The following is a 20,764-nucleotide window of genomic DNA, read 5'->3' as shown; positions in this document are numbered from 1 at the left end:
TCTGCAAAAAGCAACTAAAAATTATGGACCTATGAAAAAAAGAAACTACCTAAAGTCACTGTAGCAGAAATACTATGCTCAGTACACTATGAAAGGACTGCAGATGTGAGGTATAAGGCTCTCTTGCTTAGAGCCTGGAATCAAGTGCATTCTCTGTGGCATGCATAGTATTAATGTATGGCATGCATGAAAAACCCAGTCTTCCTAGCCAGGGACACCTGAACAGTGAGGCTGAGAAACACTGAATACTGAAGAGACTGGGAGAATCCCATAAGTGAAAAGAGCTATAGAGGAGGATCACCCAAATCTTTCCACCCACATGACTACTGACCCCTGAAACTACCTGTATAGGATGAACTAAAAACATCTCAGCTAAAGACAAATGATCTGAGCTAAGATCCGATTTTTATTTTCAAGGAATAGAGTTTGCAGCTCTGAATAAAACCAAGAAAATTATCTATTAAAACATGTGAAACAATGCCTTTAGCTGGATAGCTCAGTTAGTTAGAGCATTATCCCTATCTGCCAAGGTTATAAGTTCATCATACCCAAGATATAATCCAACATTAACAGACATAAGAAGAATTTAGAAAATAGAATACATGTTCAGAAAAAAAAAATCAAGATGATAGACATCTCAACTAAAATACAATAATTTTAAAGCAGCAATTATATGTTAATAAGTAAATAAGTAATAATGAAAAACAATAAGCATTAACAAGATAAAAACAATAATGTTCTTCACTCTTCAAATGGCAATTCTAGAACTGAAAAATAGAATTTCTGAAAAAAAATATTTATACACAAATAAATGGCTAAAACTAAAAGAACACTAAGTGAGGGTTTGAAACAGGAAATCTTATACTTTGTTAGTGGAAGTAGAAAATGATTTTTAAATTTGTCAAAAGTTAAACCATATTTAACACCACAGAGAAATGAAAAAAATCTTACCTAATAAAAGAGAACCATCACTCTGCTACACCCACAGCCAAGAGTGAGTATGCAAATTAACCCAACAAAAATGGAGGTTAATTTGCATATGGAGGCATGTTGTAAAGCCTACTATAAGGGGAAGGGGGACTGTGGCAGAGGGAGCTACCAGAGTGATTGGAGTGGTGCTCCAGACAGAAATAAGGACTTACCATCTCTGGAGCGACAGGGAAGAGGGGATTTGCTGGCTCCCGAGTATCTAGGAGTGAAGCCAGGAGAAGGAAGGCCTATTCTTGCACAAACATTATACAATGGGCCTCTAGTATATAATAAGAGGTAATATGCAAATTAGCCGGGACACTATAACAGTCATTAATGCTCAGGACACACAGGTGGGCAGGAAGAGACTGCTGCGTGCTGAGTCAATCCATAGATGGTGCAGGCCCACAGAGAGCAGGGCCTTCCTGCCAGGGCACATCAGCAGTCCCACCTCTGCACATGGGCTGCAAAAGAAACACCTTTTCTCACCACTCATTGGCTAAGCTCCCAGTACACCACTAGCAGTGTTCTTGGTAATTTGTGTAATTAGAATCCAAAAAAGGTGATCAAGGGTTTTTCCACCACACTCCTAGAGGAAAAAATGAAAGCCCAGTGCTGGAGGAGCTAAGAAATGTCATATCCTGACTTAGCCAGTTTGACTCAGTGGATAGAGCCTCAGCCTGCTGGCTGCAGGGTCTGAATTCAATTCTGGTCAAGGGCATGTACCTAGGTTGCAAGCTCCTCCCCGGTCAGGGCCCAAGTCAGGACTCATGCAAGAGGCAACCAGTCAAAGTGTTACTCTCACATTGATGTTTCTCTCTGTCTTTCCCTCTCTCTTCCACACTCCATAAAAATCAATGGAAAATATACTCAGGTAATGAAAGAAAGAAAAAAAGAAAAAAGGAAGGAAGGAAGGAAGGAAGGAAGGAAGAAAGGAAGGAAGGAAGGAAGGAGGAAGATTATATCCTATGAAAGAGACATCTTGAAAATGCCTAAAGAAAGTTGTCATTTTTTCATGGTGAAGGGACTGATGTCTGTATTGATGAAAAAACCTTGAGAGCTGCAGTAGACAGCAGTGGCAGCTGTAAAGGGGTGATGGGGTGGCACCTTCCCCTGATCAGCCTTGTTGTCTCTTGCAGAGTGAGGCCAGACTTAGGCCTGCTCCTTATAAATTCCATGCACCAGGCCTCTGGTATGTCAATAAAGACTTATAAAACTAGCTTTATAATTAATAGCCTAAACTTAAATCAATCCAAAAGTCCCAACAGAAGAATGGATCCACCAAGTGTGGTCTAGTCACTCAGTAAAATAATACTGACAATAAAAATGAATGTCTTATTTTCATTAATAACATGTATATAAATACAATTTAATAAGTGAAGGAAGACAGACAAGAGGATATTTTATTTTATTGATATAACATTCTAAAACTGGCAAAACTATTTTCTATTTACAGAAAGCAAAGCAATGATTACCTGGGTTTGGGAGGAGGAGGGGAATGATTGATCAGGGCACAGAGGGGCTTTGTAGGATGAAGAAAATAGACTTTGTCTTTATTATTACAACTAGAGGCCTAGTGCACAAAATTTGTGCACCTAGAGGGTGTCCCTAAGCCCAGCCTGCACCCTTTCCATTCTAGGACCCCTAAGTGGGCAGTTGGACATCCCTCTCACAATCCAGGACTGCTGGCTCCCAACTGCTCACATGCCTGCCTTCCTGCTTGCCCAATACTTCTGCCTGCCAGCCTGATCACTCCCTAACCACGCCCCTGCCAGCCTGATTGATGTCTAACTGCTCCCCTGCCATCCTATTTGCCCCCAACTTCCCTCCTCTGCCAGCCTGGCCACCCCTTAACTGCCCTCTCCTGAAGGCTTTATCGTCCCCAGCTGCCCTCCCTTGCAGGCCTGGTCCCTCCCAACTGCCCTCCCCTGCTTGCCTGTTTGCCCACACTGCCTTCTCTTGAAGGCCTAGTCCCTCCCAACTGCCCTTCCCTGTTTGCCTGATTGCCCACAACTGCCCTCCCTTGCAAGCCTGGTCCCTCCCAACTACCCTCTCCTGCTGGCCATCTTGTGGTGGCCATCTTGTGTCCACATTAGGGCAAGATGTTTGACCACATGGGGACAGCCATCTTGTGTATTGGAGTGATGGTCAATCTGCATATTACTCTTTTATTAGATAAAATAGAGGCCTGGTGCAAAGGTGGGGGGCAGCTGGTTTGCCTTGAAGGGTGTCCCAGATGAGGGTGTGGCAGCCTCTGGTGAGGGGCCTGTGGTGGTTGGCAGGCTGGTCATGCCCCCCGGCAGCCCAAGTGGAGGGCCTGTGGGATATATTTATCTTCTACAATTGAAACTTTGTAGCCTGGAGTGGAGCCAAGCCTTCTGCTTGGAAATCCTATATATTTGGAGTTCACATCAGAACCTATTCAAGGGTTCCAACCAGCAACCTTGTTATGTGCCCTGACTGGGAATTGAACCCATGGTCTTTCAGTGTATGGGTTGACGCTCCAACCAAATGAGCCACAGTGGCTATGGTCACTTTTTTTTTTTTTATGGTTGTATGAATAGAGACATTTCATTCCTCCTAAAACCTGTTCACATTACAGAACATGTTGTGAAATGCTCCCTTAGACAATATAGGAAGATAATCAAACAAGGGTATTAACTATAAGCCTCTTCCTTTGTAGAAGAAATGACAAGAATATAAATATCTTGGGGGGTGAGGACATGAGTGGGGGGTTAGGGGGAGGGAAGGATGAGGACACATATGTAATACCTTAATCAATAAAGAAATTTAAAAAAGAATATAGTAAATATCTCTATCACAAGATATTTAGTGCTAAGTGCTATAAATGAGAGGATTAGGAGGTAGGTGCTAGAAATTGTAACAATGTATCTTACATGTCACTTTTTAAATGCAGTTTAAAGTTATGAAAATGAGAACTTCTGAACTAGAATTTACTACAAGAATCTGTTTTTAATATAACCTACAGATGCTAGAAATATTAATACTTTCTTAGTAAATTTAAATTTGAAGAGAAGTCCATTGAGAAACAAGAACTGTTTTGATAGATAATTGTATAGTTGTAGAAATTCCAGAGAAACAAAAAAAATGGTCCTGGGTAGCTACAAAATTCAATGGGTGTTTAGAGTCATGACATATGTGCACAATCTATGTAGCTCTGTATAATGTCTTGGGAACTCTTACATTGATTCACTAATAAAATTGAAGTTAAAACATTTTCTGGTATTTTCATGTCTATCAATCTAAGCTAAAATCTAAAGGAAAGATTGATCTGTGCACATATTTATTCCCTTTCTCAAGGTTCTAATGGAATTGATTTATTTGAGTATCTAGTTTTTAAACGAACAGTTTTTAACAAAGTATGTGTCTTCAGTAACCTTTGGCAGCTTGTCACTTAAGAGGCATGTTGACCTTGGACCAGCAACTTTTAATGCTGTTTATCTTTCTTTGAACTTTATACACATTGAACCCAATTTGCTGAGTAGATGTGTTTTCCTCCTGTTCATATTTTTAACACATTTGGAAGCTGCTTTACTTCTTAGAGTATGCTAAATGTTGCCTTGGTGGTGGAAAAATAATATAGTTTCCCCAAACAACTATATTTCTTTCAGTACATAGTTGATACAGCATCATTCCGAGTCCTTTTCCCCATCCTGGGTTACCACTCCTAAGGGAGCTATGGGTGTAAATTGAATAGCTTTAGCTGAACCAGCCTCAGGCAGGTTGGACATTGAACACCCAAGTGCCCATGGGCCAACTGGAGGGCTCTGATGGATTCTTCCCTTCAATAATAGGCCCTCCAGCCAAAACTAGTTTGGCTCAGTGGATACAGTGTCGGCCTGTGGACTGAAGGGTCCTGGGTTCGATTCCAGTCAAGGTTATGTATCTTGGTTGCAGGCACATCCCCAGTAGAGGGTGTGCAGGAGGCAGCTGATCGATGTTTCTCTCACATCGATGTTTCTAATTCTCTATCCCTCTCCCCTCCTCTCTGTAAAAACAATCAGTAAAATTCATTTTTTTTTTTTTAAATAGCAGGCCCTCCAAATTCGAGTTCAACTCCAGATCTCGGCATACACTAAGAAAGACATGACATGATGTCTAAACTTGTTCATGTGGACCCCAAGCAAGTCATGACATGATGTCTAAACTCGTTCATGTGGACCCCAAATTCTGAAGTGTTTGAAAAGTTTAATAAGAAATGAAAAATCTATGCACCCAAAAAATCTAGCACTAGTTTGAAAAGACAGACCAAATGAGAGGCATCCTCTTCCTGACCCAAGTTAGTAAGTAAACTATACCTCTCCCTGGAAGTAATCCCTCGTTACCTTTCTTCCACTCTTTCCAGCTCCTAGTCTTAAATTACATATGACTTTGGCAGTGAGCTGGGAGGAATCGCATTCCTACAGACCCACACAAGCATTTGAGGCAGAATTTACCATTGTTTGGATCTTCCTTGCCTTATAACATTGTTTTATCTCTGCAATAACATACATTTAAAAAGGTACAAAGAGAATCTCTTTTCACATTTTATGCATAGCAAAGTATGATGAATGTCCATGTGTTTAAGTTCACATAATAGTTACCAGCCATTCAAACTACTACCCTTTCTATTTTGAATTTGGAAGTTGATGTTTATATGAGTCCTTGTAATAGGATTATTAGAATATCTGAGTAGTACAAAAGATGTGAACAAAATTACTTACAGTTCTATTAGGTGCAATGATTTATTGAGATCCCAAAATATCATACTTGCCAAAGGGGAGAACAGGCTTCCAAACTCATCTTTCTTTTCTAAATACCATTGTCCAAAGCCACTATATTTACTGCAATTAATAATAATCTCTGGCATGGCATAAGAGTGTTCCTGCTGAAAGCTGTGAGCACTCTCCCCTAAAGACTTGGAATGACACTAAATTAATATGAGGGAGGAAAGGAAGAATTAATTAGTATTTGATAGCAGAGCATTAGATGTTGACTTATTAGTCAGGCTCAACATTAGCTGAGTTTACTTTATGAACCTCAAACCATATCCTTTTTCAGGTTCATTCTCATCACCACCATAAATTGTTTATATATTAACTTGTAGTAATTTGTCAGAAACAAGCATAAGGAGCTCTTAGGTGGTGACACAAGAGTGGATGTGTAAATTTGCTCTTATGAAAATGACCAGAGGACTATAATAAATTCAGGGGAAATTACATAAGCTTAGGAAAAGGAAGAAGTGTGCTAACTATAAGCAAATGAAAATAGAAACAAAACAGGGGTCATAATATTATGGCCAGACACAATAGTGATTCAAGAATTTCCTCTCAATAAATGGTACAATTCACATTAAATGTGTGTGTGTGTGTGTGGGTGTGTGTGGGGGTGTGTGTGTGTGGTGGGGTTTTTTTTGTATAATTGGATTTTATTTTTCTTATTTGCAGATTTTATAACTTTGATTAAAGCAGACATGGTCAGATTTATGTGTAATAGTCTAGTACTTCAATGCCTTTATTTGAGTAATGGGTAATATTACTTTTTACAGATGTAGAAGGAACTGGTAGTGAGTTAAGATAATTGAAATAAAAGAACAATGTACATGTTAATATTAACTGCATATTTTATAATATTTTGGAAATCTATAGGTATAGAACAATGAGTTTTGTTCAACTGAATCACATAAATACATATAGATGTTTATTTCATTGCTATTAACAGACTTTTGTTAGATCGATAAGATGAGAAAAACTTTTAAAAAGTATAAATTGTTGTGCTAAAGAGCATGTGATAAAAAAAAATGTAGACTAAAATATTTAAAATGCAAGGAGAATGTGAAACAATTTGAGATACCAAATAATTAGTGGCAGTAATTAATTATAACCCATAAAATAAATCAAATATCCCTAAGTCTCTCCTGATACAAATAACCAGCAAATCAATAAATAAGAAAGAAGAGAAAACTTTCTTACAATATAATTCTAACCTACAATCCTATATAATAAAAGCCTAATATGCTAAGTTCCCAGACATCCAGTCGGCTATTCAGCCAATCAAAGTGTAATATGCCAATGATATGATAAGGTCACTCAACCACTTGTTGTGATGTGCACTGGCCACTGGGGGCAGACAGTTGACTGGTAGACCAATTGCTATGACGTGCACTGACCACCAAGGAGCAGACACTCTGACAGTAAGTTAGCTTACTGCTGGGATGTGGATATTAGGACAGAGCGAGATGGGCTAGACACACCCTGGAGCCCTTCAGTGATCCCTTTCCTAATGGCCAACCTCCTACATCCCTCCTTGGACCTGATCATGCACCGGTGGGTTCCCTCAGCTTGGCCTGCAACTCTCATAATCCAGCACACCTTGGGGGATGTTGGAGAGCCAGTTTTAGCCTGACAATGGAATGATTGGTTGCTATCACATGCACTGACCACCAGGAGGCAGACGCTCAACAAAGGAGCTTCCCCCTGGTGGTCAGTGCACTCCCTCAAGGGGGATCACTGCTCAGCCAGAATCCAGGCTCATGGCTGGTGAGCACAAAGGTAGTGGCAGAAGCAGGCCTAAGCCAGTAGTCAGACATCCCCCAGGGGCTCCCAGACTTCAAGAGGGCACAGAACAAGCTGAGAGCCCCCACTCCTCTGAGTGCACAAATTTCATACTCCGGGCCTGTAGCATGAATATAAAAGAAATGATGGAAATAAAAAGTCATCATTTATCAACACTACAGTAAAATTTGTTTCAGGCAAAAGTTATCAGATGCTAAAATTAGTAGTCAAAAGTATAAAAGAAGAGTATTTACATACTTTAAAATTAGCACAACATAGATATGTATTAATGACAAGAGGAAGTAAAATTCTACTTTATCCAAATGATCATATTTAACATCTTCAATAATGACACATATCAACACCATATATCTCCTGACTTGATACACTAAGAATGACACAAATTCTATGATATTCCTGTAAAAAATGTCTAACTTGAATTTAATCAGAAAGAAGCATCAATCAAACCTAACCTAAGGGGCATTCTAAAACATAACTGGCCAAGTCACTTCAAAATGTCAGAGTCCTTAAACACAAATAAAGAATGATAAACTCTCACAGACTGAAATAAAGACAAGATAACTAATTGGAATGGGGGTCTGGAATTATATCCTGGAAGAGAAAAATAATAACAGTTGAATAATTGATAAAGTTAAAATAAGATCTGCAGATTTAATAGATAGCATTTTATCAATGTTAACTTTCTGGTTTTGATAATGGTATTGTAGTTATATAGGAGAAACAAAGTGAAAGGTAATGGTGATTGTTTGTATTATTTCCCCACTTTTTTGTTAGCTGTAATTATTTAAGGTGAAAAGCTTTAAATATTTTTAAAAAGGCAATATTGACAAAAATACAATAACTTCAACACATTTTTCCAGTTTTTGATAAATCCAGCAGATAGCCATTTTTTAATTGGATTGATGTTCTTGCATTGTCTGAGTTCCTTATATATTTTGCATATTAACTTGTTATTAGATATATCATTTGTGAATAGATTATCCCATTCAGTAGGTTGCTTTTTTGTTTTTGTTTTTGTTTTTGTTTTTGTTTTTGTTTTTTTGAAGGTTTACTTCACTGTGCAGAAGCTTTTTAGTTTGATACAGTCCCATTTGTTTATTTGTGCTTTTGTTTCCCTTGCTTGAGGGGATATATCCAAAAACATTTCCCTCAGATTGATGTCAAATAGTTTACTTATGTTCTTCCAGGAGTTTTACGGTTTCAGGTCTTACATTTTAGTTTTCAACTCATTTTGAACTTATTTTTGTATGTGGTGTAAGAGAGTAGATACAGTTTTATTTAATTTTTGCATGTGTCCCTCCAGTTTTCCCAGCATCACTTGTTGAAGAAACTCCAAGGGAAAAATTTTACCTTCTTTGTTATAGATTGGTTGACCATATAAGTGAGAGTTTATTCCTAATCTGTTCCATTGATCTACGTGTCTGTTTTTGTGCTACCACCATACTGTTTTGATTATTATAGCTTTGTAATTTTGCAATTTGCAACAACATGGATAGATCTAGAGGTTGTTAGGCTAAATGAAATAAGTCAGGCAGAGAAAGATAAATACCATATTTTCACTTATATATAGAATCTAAAATCAAAACAAAATAAAACAAAACAAACAAAACTAAAACAGACTCATAGAAATAGAGCCCAAAAGGATGGTTACCAGAAGTGAGAGGCTCAGAGGATTAGTGAAAAGGGGAAAGGGAATATAGTCAATAGTATTTTGATAAGTTTATATTGGTGACAAATGATTGCTAGAATTAGTGGGGTGATAGCAATGTCAGGTATTAAAAAGTTAAACCACTAATATTGTACACCTGAAACTAATATAACCAAACCACTAATATTGTACACCTGCAACTAACATAACCAATATCATATTGTATACTAACTATGCAGAAATAGAAAATAAATTTAGAAATATAAAAAGACTGTAAAAGTGTCACAGATTTAAGGAAACATGACAACTGAATGAAATGTGGTATTGTAGATTGCATCCTGGAATAGAAAAATAACACTAGTTGGAAAAAAAAAAAAAAAACAAGGACATCTGAATAAAGCATAGTTAATTCACTTAGAATTATACATCTTTGTTTAAATGTACCATGGTTATGCAATATGTTAACATTGCTAGGTAGACAGTATCTCTACACTAACTTTGTAACTCTTCTGTAAAACCAAAATTATTTAAAAACTAGAAGCTTGGTATATGAAATTCATGCGTGGGGGGTGGAGGGGAGAGTTGTCTCTCAGCTCAGCCTGTGACCTCATGCAATCTAGGAACCCTTGGGTAGTGTCCCTAGGCCTGGCTGATGATTAGGACCTATTGGGGCTTTCCTTCCCCTAGTTGCCCACAGCTGGCCCTGCCCCTGCTGCTGCCACTGCTTGCCATCTGTGCAGTGCTGCCCCCTCTCCCCACTATCACCGGTTGCCTCCCTCTGTGGGCAATAGGTGTGGGGTGTGATTGCTTGGCTGGCCTGGGCCTCCCTCTGCAGGGCAATCACTGGCCAGCCCTGCCCACTCGCCACAGTGTTGCTGTCTGGTGGTCTGGACCTCCCTCTGTGGAGCAATGGATCGCAGTGACCCCAGATCAATCACCCATGAAGAGGGAGGCCCCGCCCACCCACCACAGTGCTGCCATCTGGGTGGCCTGGGCCTCCCTCTGTAGGGCAATTGTGGGGAAATGACGGCCCCCCTGACCAATCACATGGCACCCACCTTGGCTGGCCTGATGCCAATGTGTGTCATAGCATGGATGTCTGGAAGGGTGTCCTGCTATTCAGTCATTTAGTCAATTTGCATATTAAGTTTTTATTATTATAGATAAAGGGTTTTAAATTTTTAAAAATCCTGAAGGCACAATGGAATATTTCCTGAGACTAGAATATAGAAAATCCGAATAATAGGATTTATAAGACTATTTTAATTTATATTATGCTCAACACAGAAAATATTTATTGTCCTTCTAAGGTAGACTTTTTGCCTCAGCCTCTACTGGTCAGCTCCTTCAGTGCTTACCTCATCTGCAGAGCTCCTTGCTCCAGGCACAACCTTCTTGGGGCGCAGCCCTATTCCCATAATTTATAAGGAAGTATAAAATCTGGCTTTTCTCCTCAATTCGGAACAATTCTCTCAGCTAATGCTGGCTTCAGGGCTTCCCTATTTTTGGATTTTCCCACAGTCCATTCCTGTTTTATTTCCTACCTTCTCCAGGTGTTGATCTATAATATTAATGTAGATGCTATACTCCATCTCAGGATATACTTCTAAACCCCACCTGTGACAGACATATTGAAAACAATCCTCAACAAATAGAAGATTTATATCCCCTTTGTGAAAAGTCACAAAAATTAAAATGCAGTTATATAACAAAAGGAATAACAAACTCTAAAATTTCCAAATAGCTCAAGTCATTATTCCAATTAATTATTGGATAATTTGAAAATTAGAAAAGCAAATCTGAGCAATTGGAACTCAGTATAGAAAATGTATTCAGTGTGGGCAAAGTTGTTTAGAAAATCTATAGCCTTATAATTCAATTAGAGGCCCAGTGCAGGAAATTGTGTGGTAGAGTCCCTATGCCTGGCCTGTGACCAGGGCCATCTTCTGCCCATTCGCCAGTCCCCAGGATGAATGGAGCCTCTGCTTCCAGGGCAGGTAGGTTGAGGGTGCACCCTGCAGCTTCTGTCAGTGCCACAAGACCCAGAAGCAGAGGCAGCAGCAGCAGTGGTGGTGGCGCCTGTGTGAGCAGCCCAAGCAGACAGCAAATTCCATCAGCAGCCAGCCCAGAACACACATGGAGGTAAAGTCAGGTGCCAGCTTTCCTGCCAGCCTGAGCCCCCAAGCAGGAAGGGATGAGCTGTGGATCCCAATGGCCTGATAGCCAGCCCGGTCCTCCCACCACCCACCCCAGTTCCCCTGTTCACCATTGCTGAGCCATTGGAGCCCAGGGAAGGACCAAGAGGTAAGCAGTTCTGCCTGCTCGCCAGACCCACTGACACCACCCCACTTCTCCATGGTTTCCTATTTGTCTTCAGGTGGGGATATGGGAGGGGGGAGGTGGAAGAGGGGATGGAATGAGAGGTGGTCAATGGACCTCATGGTAACTGATTGAGCTGTCATTTCAGTCATTATACTTATGGCCCCTGACTTTTTATAATACAGGATATACTGAATAAGAATAAATAAAATGAACATTCAATTGGAAGGATTAGAAATAGTAGGAAAAATTTTAAAAAGCATTTTAGAAAGATAGTTTACAATATTGGTGAATTATAACATAAAAATTAGGATATATTAACACAGCCAACAATTTGTTCTATAAATAGTAACATAATATTTACATTTACCAGACTGAAGGGAAACATGCCAAAAATATTATTTGTGGTTTTCTCTGAGCAGAGATATTATTGGCAATTAAATTTGTTTACATTTTCCATATTTTAGCATTGGAATATATTTTATTAATCAGAATAATCTCTTAAAACATTAAAAAGTTAAAATTTAGGATACACATTGAGTGGCCAGATTATTATGATCTCTCAACGCATAATAATATGGCCACTCAGTGTACTTATATATAAGGGAAAGCTTGCAAATCTTGATATATCAAGGAACCAGGAGATAGTGGCCCCAGCCTCTGGCTAGTAAGTCCTCTGCTTCTTTCTAACTACCCACAATGCAGTTCTTATACATGAAAAAAACTTATTTTAAAATCCGAACTCTGTGATTAGTCTACACTGAGTGGCCAAATTATTATGTGTTCAGAGATCATAATAATCTAGCCATGCAGTGTATATCCTGAATCTTTAAATAAATCATAAAATTAAAAAAGAAATAATAAAAATTGCTACTTTAAAATGCTTTGAGATGACAGAATATATAATCATTGACAATATTCTTTTTACTATTTCATAATTTAAGTACTAATATAAAGAGACTGTCTTCTTTTATTATATTGGATACTGTTGTTGGTTCCCCAATATCTATTCCTTCTGTTTGTTGGGTAGAAATAAAGGGTTTCTAGTTATTATGAGGAAAAAGTAGTAAAGCCTCCCTCCTTCTCTCTCTGTATCTCAGTCTGCACCTCCTCATTCATACATGAAGAAGCCAATGGCTTCACCTGGCCACTGTGGTTCAGTGGTTGGGTGTTGACCTAGGAACCAGGAGGTCACTATTGGATTCCTTGTCCACGCACATGCTAAGGTTATGAGCTTGATTCCCAGTAGGTGGCATGCAGGCAGCAGCCTATCAATGATTCTCTGTCATCATTGATGTTTATATATCTCTCTCCCTCTCTCTTCTTCTCTGAAATCAATATATGTATATTAGAGGCCTGATGCACAAAATTTGTGCAAGGGGAATGACCCTCACAGCCTCAGGTTCACCTGGAAAGTCATTTAAAAGGACATCCAAAAGATTGTCCTGCTGTCTAGTCTAATTTGGCAGGCTTTTACAGCCACAGAGAAAAGCCATCAGCCTGTGGAAAAGCTCAGACTCTGGAAATATTGCCTTGATGATCTCCCTAGACATCTGGATCTAACCTATAGCCTCTGAATGAACATTAATTACCCGAAAGTGGAAATCTATTCTGTTGTTGAAGAAAGTTTGACTTGTGTTATTCATTACTCATAATTAAAGTACCATAATGCAATATTGCCAATAACATCATAATAAAATTACATTGCACATGTATGTAGCATTAGTAGTAGTTTTAAGTCCTTGTCAATCAAATAAAACCAACCTATTTAGAAACCTTACTCTGCTACTTCTTATGCTTTTGACAAGTTGTTAAAATTCTGTAAATCTATCTCTCTGCATCAGTATGGAGTTTTCATTATCAAGTATATAAAAATAAGTTTCATAAGTAGTTCTTATAATATAGTAGGGCATTAAAAATTATACTAAGCCCTTTTTTTTTAGTGTATCATAAATCCTATGCTACTTCAGTTTTAATTACAACAATTTAAGGCATCTTCTTGAGAGTTCATTATTATTGAGAGATTGAATACACAAAGGGTCGGGATCAGGTCACACATGACAATGGAAGTCTGACCCACAGTCTCTACAGAAATCATCCCATAGCTGTCAGGACCCAGAAAACAACTGTCATCTACCCTGTTTTTGAGACCTCCTCAAACCAACTGGGAAAACAAAATACTCCTTCAACAATCACATATTTCTCTTTCTTTTCTATATTTTAATTTTCTATAATTAAAAATCTAACTATTATATGTAGAGCATCAAACAATGCATACAATTTAGAACTGTTCTTACATTAACAACTTTCAATCTTTCATTTGTCTGCAGTTGTTTTGTGTTATGCCCCCCCTTCATGTTCTGCAGACAGATTTGTTGCATGAAACTGCACCTTTGAGAAATTGGATTATGCTGCCATAGTGTTTTGGACTCTTGCTGTGGTATTACTGCCAACAGTATGCTCCTTTATTAAAAAATGTTAGAGGCTCACTCACAGCCAACTCGATAGCAGGATGATCAAATGAAAAATATTTTTAAACACAAGTTTTATGAGACATGTAAATTATGGATTTAAATTAAGACCAAATATTAAGGAAATCACCATGATGTTCTGAGCATGATGTAGATAATACTGGCACTGGCAGTACCACTCTGTTGACTGAACAATACCATCATTTGCAAGTGAAATAGCTGCAGTGGTCTGTGGTGGCACCATGGGCTTGGCGAGCTGATAATAACACCTTGTGTCCACAAAATACAGGGCAAAAGATGGGCAATTGATGGAAATACATGCTAGGAAATCCTATGAATTATTCTCCAACACACTACCTGTTCCTTAGCACACATTATCCCTTCCTTATAATAGAACAAATAATGGTCCTTAACAGGGGATATCTAAAAAGCTATGGTTTTGGTTTTGGTTTTGGTGTTGGTAGGGCTAACCTAAATGTCAGGTTCAAGTCCTGTTACTCACTTGGGGTTTTTCATGTAAGATTCAAAATACATTCAATAAGAATAATTTAGATGGAGATCAGATTTGTTGGCTTTTCAATCAGCTCTGGACTGAAGTATTGACTCCCCTCAACTCATAAATTTCCTCTCCATTCTGCCTTCTGAACTGTCCTGCATAGAATCACATCTATGGATTTGTTTTCTCTTTTTCTCAATGTCCAAAGCTATGTCCTATATACATTCTTCTTTCAACTCTTTGATTCCACAAAGTAACTCACATTCACTGGAGACTTAGTTTTATTGAGTATGGTCCAAAATGCTTGAGATGCAAATTTACACAATCCCTGCTATTACCATAAGAATATCACAGTTCCTACAGGTAAGTGTGGCAAGCTGAAGTCAAGGCTCTCAGAGGAATGAGAGCCTAGAGGAGAGATGTTTACTTACTGAAGATGGGCGGGTGGTAGTCAAGCAGGCTCATGTAAGTAAGGATGCTTGAGATGAGTGCTAAAGCAGTGGGGGATGAGGTAGGGTTAGCTTTAGGATGTAAGAACTGTGTAGTTAGACAGTACTCACACTTATAAAGGACCTGTGCTTGCTTTAAGGCTCTCATGTCATCTTCCTGAAATTCTCAATTTTTGGAGTAGAGACTACACATATTCATTGTGTACTGGGCTCTACATTTGGAGTAGAGACTACACATATTCATTGTGTACTGGGCCAGGCCAGGAGGGAGGGTATTCATTGTGAACAGACACAACAGTACAAATGAGGGTGATAAATAAGTTGAGGCACTGCAGTAGGTTAATTATGGCTGTTTATAAGACTAGGTTAGGAGCCTGACTGGAGAAAAGGTAGTAAGTAAGAGGGGAGCCCAATACAAGGATGGGTTATATTTACAGAGTGAGAAAAGAACTGCCACTAATATTGTATATAACAGAAATTAACTAATTTATTTATTTATTTATTTTAAACTTTTAAATTAAATAAATTTATTTAGTTTATTTTAGAGAGGGAGGGAGGGAGGGAGAAGAGAGAGAGAGAGAGAAAGAGAGAGAGAGAGAGAGAGAGAGAGAGAGAGAGAGAGAGAGAGAGAGAGAGGTGAGAGTGATCACTTTACTTTTGCACTTGCCTATACCAACCTAGGTATGTGCCCTGACTGGGAATGTTATCCATGACCTTTCAGTCCACTGGATGATGCTCCAACCAACTGAGCTACACCAGCCAGGGCAGGAAAATTTATTTTTTAATGAAATAACAGAGGAAAAGAAGCCTATGAAGGAGATGGAGAAAGTATGTCCAGAGAGAAGAAACAGGAAGCAGAGGGAAGAAAGAGGAAGCAGAAGTAGAGTTTTGAGAATTAGATAAGGTAATGACAGAAAAGTGCCTTTTGGATTTTGCAATGTGAAGAATATTGAACAAGAGTTAACACTGTTTAGAGGAATAATAAGTTAGATTTTAATGAATTTATCTTCACAATATTAGAAAAGAAATGATTGGAGAGGGTGATGATAATGTTGTAGAATATGGGAAAAAGTTGATTTATGGAGCAAAGTTCCAGGGAGACAGGACAGTTTTGTTCACATTTTGTATTCCCACTGATACCAGCTTATTCCAAATCCTCATCACTTTGTACCTAAGACTGTAGGAGGAAATTGCCATTAGCAACCCAATGTTCACATCACCGACAGAGCAATCTCATTTAAAGTCACATTCAATGATCATTCCTTATGGTCATGTCACTATACTGGCTTCCTTGAACTCTTTTAATGTCTACTATCTTCATCTCAACATAGGAAATTGTATCCATTTTTTCAGGCTGACTTCTGCCATAGACTTCTCCTCACTAATTAATTTCTCTCATAATTTTTAGTATTACTGTTACCTGTACTTCATAAATAACTTGATTGACTACCCCTAATGATCTGTGTCTCTGCCATGACCACTAATTCCTTCTAAGAAGAATAGTTAGTTCATGTATAAGTTGCTATGTACTGTGCAACCGGCCATCTTTATTTTAATAATATGACTCATAAACTATACCAAGATACACCTAAAGACCACAGCAAACTCATGGGATCACCAAAAGGTATTTTAAACTTTTGAAGGAAACATAGGTTATTTGACAGCTATCACTCACACACTGCTAAAATACTAGTTGGATAATTAATAGTATCAACATTAGATCATACTATATGCCTTTCAAAAACATTGCAAAACAGGGGTTTGATTGGTTGTTGTGATAAAAAGTATGTGTAATGAAAATGAACATGGATCAAGAAATAAGGATTAAGAAAATGTCCATATTTTCCATTACTGAGTAATGGTAGTTATTTAACTATAAAATCAATTATCATTTTTATTTCAACTTACATTTTAAATTTTTTCTGATCCTCACTAAGTTGTGAGGACATAAACATGTATTGGTTTGAGACTTACCTACTTAATAAATGGAGCTGTTAAGTGTTTACTTTGGAAGGGGACACCCTGGGTATACTGCAGAGATACTAACGGAAAGTGTGGACTGAGAAAGGCTGAGTTCTCTGCCCTGATTCTCTGGTGGAATTTCAGAGCAATGATCCACGACAAAGAGACTTATACTGTGACATCAATTTTCTCCCCAAAGAGGCAATCGTAAAGGACCACTATCATTTTATGAACAGAGTAATCTCATCATGCGATTTTTATTATATTTTTAATATGTATAACATATTTTTCTTTGGTTGTCAGCATTATTACATGAATTTAAACGTTTTTGTGCCTTGAATCTTTAAAGTGAACATATCAGTTCGTGTGTTAATCTTTATTAGCCAATTGCAACCCTCTGGGCAGCAGTGTGCCTGCTAGGTCAGTGCAACAGGGGAACGAGCTGCTAAAACCAATCTAGCCATCAGCTCTGCTGTGCATGGGAACAGCCCAGAGTGGCTCTGGGATGGAGAGGAATCAGGAATCATAAGGCAGAAACTAGCAGGCAGAGTATGTCTGGATTGAAGCCCGGCTTGTGAAGGAAACAATTCAGGGTTGAGCGCCACAGAGAGAGGGAGCTGGCCATGCCACAGCAGAGCAGATCAGGAAGAGTCTCTGTGAGCTGCTTCAGCACAGCTTACAAGTCTGAGTATGAATGGGCAATGCCCCAGGTGCAGCCAATGGAAATGCTTGCACCTTTGCTAACTCCTTCCAACACTACGTTTACTGTAACTGGTGTGTTTTTTACTTTAGCAATCCAAAAGATACCCATCATCATATTAGCACTTGCTATATGCTGTTTGTCCCTGTAGTTGTTGTCTATGTACTTTTAATTTCTTCAATATAGGTATGTTTTTGTTATTGTTGTTCAGGAGACCTATCTTATGTAAAATCCACAATATTTAGCACATAATTTGTTATTGTAAAATATGATTTAGCATATGGAAGGTCATATATTTTTTAACCTTATCAGTTCTGATGCCTTGTTTTTAAGTACAAGAGAAATTATATCCAATAAAAGTAAAATAAAAAAGATAAGAGTATTTATACTGAATCATATGATCACAATTTAGCTTGAAGATTTTGACTCCAAAATACAGATATTCCACTATGCCATGAAGTTAAAGGTGTTTATGGAGTTGTCCCTAATTGAGCCCTAATGTGCATTACTGGCATCAACTAAAAATATCTGATGGAATGTGACCCACTATGGAAGTTAGTGTGATATATGTTCAATAACTTTTTGTTAAATAATTTCTATTGGTTTTTAGAGAGAAAAGAAGAGAGATGGAGGGAGGGAGGGAGAGAGAAAGGGAGGGAGGAAAGGATGGAAGAGAGAGAGAGAGAGAGAGAGAGAGAGAGAGAGAGAGAGAGAGAGAGAGAGAGAGAGAGAGAGAGAAGGATCAATGTGAGTGAGAGTGAAACATCAGTCGGCTGCCTCCTGCATTTCCCTACCTGGAATCCTTGGAACTCTGTGAGCATGTGCCCTGACTTGAAATCAAACCAGCAACCTATAAGTGCCTGGTATGACACCCAACCAACTGAGCCATGTGCCAGGGTTGTTCAATAACTCTTAATATCCCAATATTAACATTTCAGTTATAATACAAATTAATATTTTTAAATTATTTTTAATATTTCTCAACAGTACTTAAATGGTTAACTGCTAAAATATGTATTGAGATTCAAGGAGGTCTACCAAGAGAAAATTCCAGCTAAGTATCTTCTCTTTGATGAAGTTATCATTTTTTAAGATTACCTGTTATTTTAAAATATCTATTTTAAAAATGTATTTTTTTTTTTTGTTTCTATGTGGTACATTGTTAACAAATCTTGTCATCTGGAACTTCTTCCCAGTTCGCTTATCATCTGCTCTAATCTGTGTTCTTGTTGTCTCTCTCTCTAAGAGAGCTGTTTTTTTGTTTTGTTTTGTTATGTTTTGTTTTAGAAATTCTATTGTCTCTTGATGAACTATATTATCTCTCATATTTTTGAAACTAGATATTCATTGACCCAAGATCGCTAATGATTAATGTCAGTGAGATCTGAAGAATGTTGACTTTGCTTATTTGGCTCTTATGCTACTTGTGTAATTCAGAGTGTGTGTCCTGGGGGAGGGGAAGGTGAGGCCTCTGTGAATGTTTACGAAGACATAAATAAATAGATATGTTCTTATGGAACAGTTTTCATTTATAATATGTAGACTGGTATATATATTATATTTCCATCTAATAACTAGTCATTGGAATAGTCTGTGATATATATTTCTTACATAGGCAGGTACCTATATTTGTTTTCATTTTGTGAATATATTGCTTAATTCTTTAAGTTGTCTCAGGGCTGCATTGTCAGAATATTATAAGACTCATGTAATTTAAGTCATCTGTAAGGAACACACTTTCTAACATGCATCCAAGATGAATTTGTAGTTTAATATATGACTACATAGTCATTTATAATTTTTCTTCTTCCTTGCTTTCTAGATGAAAATTTTCTCTCAGGCTTTTTAAATATAAAACTCCTTTAGGTTCTGTTAAAAAATATCAGATTGGTTCTGATTTTTTTTTTAATAGAACAGATTTCTATTCTGCCAATAATTGATCACCTTTTCTATTTTACTCATTACTTTATTTTTTCATTTATAAATAGAGCATGAAATTTAAACTGGATGATAATGTAAATGTACTATATTTGGGGTGTTCACTTAGGAGGATAATAGTTTTACAATAAAAATATTTCCATTAATGTATTGTTTAGATATATAATTTATTTGTTTAACAAGTATTTGTTGAGTGCTCTTTTTGTGGAAAGTACTGCAAAAGTGTGGCTTTTGGAAATTAATAAAACTTAAATTTTGCCCTTGAGAGAGTACACTTTCATTAGGAAAATCGGCAGGTACAATAAGACAAGCACAGGACTGAATACTAATTGGGATGCAAGAGGAAAATGTTTTGTTTCCACAAAGCACCATATTATAGCATCATTTAGCATGTGGAGAATATATCTAGGTATATATTATTTATGTACTCTAACATATAAAATAAAAATCTCCACATTTCTATTCCAGAAAAAGTGCATTGATAATTTTGTGTTTTTTCTTTCCAGTCTTTTTCCTATGAATTGAAATTTTACATAATTATAATTGAAGGTATAATATAATTGTGTTCTTTAAAAACTGTTATTACTATAGCATAAGCATTTGCACAATTCTGCATTTCTTCATAACCATCATTTTACATAACATAACATTTCTTTCAGAGGATCTGCTATAATTTTTTTATCTCCCGTTTTCATTTTGGTTGATTATACCATTTCACTTTCTTGCAAAAATTATTTTGGGAAAAAAGAGTCATGCTTATAGTTTTCAACCCCACATTTTAAAGTATTTCCTAAGTAGAGGTTCCCAAATGCAGGACAATGCATATTGACAAAGGGTCATTTTAAAACTGTATTTCAATATTGAGATCAAGACTGTTTATCCTCTTTTGTCTGAGGACATAAAGTATATTAGAGCATTTCAAGTCATGTCCCAGCATCTTGAGGCAATGAATATTGACACAAGGATACTGTCCCAATGACAGGGAACATTTCTTTTAAAAAACAGTGAGAATACATTGACAAGAATGAGCACTTGCTGCGAGTTCAAATTGTAATTGGAAAAAATAAACAACAAAAAAGTATCTTCATTTTGGAAGAAATATACATTTTGGATAAAAATTCATATATTTGTTCAATTTTATTTTGCTTGTTTCTGTCCAATATTTTAATCCCAATTGTTACACTGCCATATTGATGTATAAACATGCTTGCCCCGAATCATGTTGTTCAAATATTTT

Source organism: Pipistrellus kuhlii, unplaced genomic scaffold, assembly GCF_014108245.1.
Source record: "Pipistrellus kuhlii isolate mPipKuh1 unplaced genomic scaffold, mPipKuh1.p scaffold_m20_p_1, whole genome shotgun sequence".
Taxonomy (NCBI): Eukaryota; Metazoa; Chordata; class Mammalia; order Chiroptera; family Vespertilionidae; genus Pipistrellus; species Pipistrellus kuhlii.
This window is presented reverse-complemented; position numbering follows the sequence as displayed.